This window comes from Nicotiana tabacum, chromosome 13 (genome assembly GCF_000715075.1).
Source record: "Nicotiana tabacum cultivar K326 chromosome 13, ASM71507v2, whole genome shotgun sequence".
NCBI lineage: Eukaryota > Viridiplantae > Streptophyta > Magnoliopsida > Solanales > Solanaceae > Nicotiana > Nicotiana tabacum.
In genome coordinates, this window is record NC_134092.1 from 129,236,150 (window position 1) to 129,240,102 (window position 3,953).

Sequence of the window (3,953 nt, forward strand, 5' to 3'; positions counted from 1 at the left end):
CGGGTTGCATGCCACAACAGACTTATTAAAAGTTAATATTGGAGGATCGGGTGGCACAACGCAACAGACTTATTAAAAGTTAATATTGGAGGATTGGGTTGCACGCCGCAACAGACTTATTAAAAGTTAATATTGGAGGATCGGGTTGCACGCCGCAACAGACTTGTTAAAAAGTTAATATTGGAGGATCGGGTGGCACGCCGCAATAGACTTATTAAAAGTCAATATTGGGGGATCGGATTACATGCCGCAATAGACTTATTTAAAAGTCGATATATATACTTGATTGAAATAAATATATGACAGACTTGATTAAAAACGGATATATTGTGAGAGCGGGTTGCACGCTGCAACAGAATTGAATGCGAATATATTGTGAGAGCGGGTTGCACGCTGCAACAGAATTGGTTGAAATAATAATGGATTATGACTGCTGGGTTGGTTTCAATTATTATAAATGAGTTACTTGATTTATTTATATTATTTTTTGTTATTATCAATATTGCGTATAGGTTAATGTAAGTGAACCGCCTTAGCCTCGTCATTACTTCGTCGAGGTTAGGCTCAGCACTTACCAGTACATAGGGTCGGTTGTACTGATACTATACTCTGCACTTCTTGTGCAGATTTTGGCGTTGGTCCTAGCGGCGTACCATAGACCTGCTCGAATTTCAGCTATTAGAGGAGACTTGAGGTATAATTGCATGGCGTTCGCAGTTCTGAAGTCCTCGTCTATTGTACTTTAACTGTGTGTTTATTTTCAGATAGCTTTATTTTATTCAGACCTTTATTTGTATTTATTCTAGAAGCTCGTGCACTTGTGACACCAATTCTGGGATGGTATTTAGACACCGTTGTTTGATGGATTATTTCACTATATTTCAAACTTTGCTTCCACATTTATTTTCTTGTTATTAATACATTTAAAAATTGTTTTAAAATGGATAATATTATTCTAACGTTGGCTTGCCTAGCAAGTGAAATGTTAGGCGCCATCACAGTCCGAAGGTGGGAATTTCGGGCCGTGATAGTTGGTATCAGAGCACTAGGTTACATAGGTCTCACGAGTCACGAGCAAGCTTAGTAGAGTCTGGAGGATCGGTACGGAGACGTCTGTGCTTATCTTCCAGAGGCTATGAAGTTTAGGAACATGTTTCACTTCTATTCTACTCTGTCGTGCGATTTATTTCTATCATTGATGATTGAACTCTTTTATTCTTGTCCTCTCGCAAATGGCAAGAACATGCACTGCGTCTACAACTGGACAGAAGCTAGAGCCCCCAGTGACAGCTACTATTAGGGGCAAAGGCCGAGGCCGAAGTCGCGCCAGAGGCCAAGGTAGAAGCAGAGGTAGAGCTTAGTCCAGAGCTCGAGCATCCGCACCTATTGTAGAACCTTAGGTGGATCTTCAGGAGGGGGTTTCAGTTCAAAATGTACCAATTGGACCAGTTCAAGTCCCAGAAGGTTCATAGCCACTCCACAAACCCTGCCAGTTGGGGTAATTCAGCCAGTTGTTGTGGCACAGACCAGTGATAGGCTGCCATGTCTTTGAGGCCTTATTGAGACTGGATAAGTTTACCAAGCTTTTTCCAGTTCACTTCAGTGGTACACCTTCCGAGGACCCACATGAGTATCTAGAACGCTGCCATGAGGTGCTGCGGAACATGGGTATAGTTGAGACCAATAAGGTTGATTTTGCTGTATTTCAGATGACGGGTTCCGCCAAGAGGTGGTGGAGGGATTATACATTGACTAGACCAGTTGGATAGCCTGCACTTACCTGGGAGCAGTTCTCTCAGCTATTTCTGGAGAAGTTCCTTCCTATCACACTGAGGGAGGATTAACGAAAGCAATTTGAGCGTCTATAGCAGGGCAGTATGACTGCTACTCAGTATGAGTCCCGTTTAGTGGATTTGGCCCGTCATGCTCTCCTTTTACTACCTACTGAGGGAGAGAGACTGAGGAGGTTTATGGAGGGACTCACTCATCCTATCAAACTTAAGATGGCCAAGGAGACGGGGAGTGAGATTTCTTTTCAGGCGACTGCTAATGTCGCGAGAAAGATCGAGATGGTTCTTGCATAGGAGAGAGGACAGAGGTCTGATAAGAGGCCTCGTCAGTCAGGTAGTTTCGGTGGTACCTCGTCTAGAGACAGGGGTACTTATGCCAGGGGTCAGGTACCTAGAGGTGGAGGTCAGACCGTTAGAGGTGGAGGACAAGCGGGTAGAAGGCGTCCTAGAGGTAGAGACCCAGCCGTTGTTATATTTGTTTTATGGTATGGCAGAGGTCGTTACATCAGATGGTATCGTTATGGGTACGACCTCAATTTAAAATATAGGAATAATTTCCTTAACTTGATTTGATTCTGAGTGTCAAGACGAGTCCTCCTATTGTGCTCCACGTATGTGAAAGCTTCGTAATTCTATAATCTACTTATGTGTTTACTCCTGTTGGGAGATTCTATGGAGATAACTACGCCTATCATTCCATATTGGTCACTAATAAGAGCTGTGAGGCTATATGTGGCTTTTTGTTACTCATTTCGGTAAGTTTTGATGTGATTTACGGATAATTAATTACAAATTATGAATTATATGCCCTATCGATGTGGGGTTCATCATTTGTTGTGATTTTGTGTAACCGAAATTATTTAAAAGGAGAAAAATGAAAATTTTCGATTGGCACGATATGCGTATTACTTGTGATTCAGAACTGAGGACGAGATCCTCCCTTTTTTAAAAGAAAATAAATTGATATGTTTAAACCGGGCTACGAGCTGTGGTGGAAGTTATATAAGGACGAGATCCTTGTGATGAAAATTTTGTATTTAAGCTCTCCCTTGTGAAGTTAAATTTGTACTATAGTACTAATAGGGAGTCATGCCTGTTAGGCTTATTTGAGAATTCTTGTGTGAAATTCTCTGTGCACATTTGCCAAAATTCGTGTTTGTAATTATTGAATTTTAACCTACGAAGTAGGTGCTCGCCCAGGTGGCGTTAAATGTTACTTGTTAATTCAGGTAAATAATTATGAGGTCTTCATGCCTCGCATCTTGTTATCAGTATTGTGAAGGTTTGCAATGAGATTTTTTTTAACATGAGGTTAATTTGCAGTTCGGTAATTGATCATGTACAACTATTAAGAACAAATATCCGTTGCCAAGAATTGATGACTTATTTGATCAGCTTCAGGGTGCCAAGGTATTTTCGAAGATTGATTTGAGATCTGGTTACCATCAATTGAAGATTAGGGCATCTGATGTCCCTAAGACAACTTTTCGGACTCGGTATGGGCATTACGAGTTCCTAGTGATGTCATTTGGATTGACAAATGCTCCAGCAATATTTATGGATTTGATGAATCGGGTGTTCAAGCCTTATTTGGATTCTTTTGTGGTTGTATTCATTGATGATATCTTGATTTACTCCAGCAGTCGAGAGGAGCATGAGCAGCATCTTCGAAGTGTGCTCCACACCTTGAAGAATAATCAATTATATGCCAAATTTTCAAAATGCGAGTTTTGGTTAGACTCAGTTGCCTTTTTGGGGCATATTGTATCGGCAGAAGGCATAAAGGTGGATCCTAAGAAGATTGAGGCTGTTCAGAATTAGCCTAGACCTACTTCAGTTATAGAGATTCGTAGTTTCCTGGGTTTGGCAGGTTATTATCGTCGGTTCGTGGAAGGATTTTCATCTATACAAGCCCATTGACCAGATTGACCCAGAAAGGTGTCCCATTCAGATGTTCAGACGAGTGTGAGTTGAGCTTTCAGAAGCTCAAGACCGCTTTGACTACGGCGCCAGTATTGGTATTATCCACAGGTTCAGGATCGTATACAGTATATTATGACGCATCTCACATTGGGCTTGGTGTAGTATTAATGCAAGATGGCAAGGTAATTGCATAGGCGTCGCGGCAGTTGAAAGTTCACGAGAAGAATTATCCTGTTCATG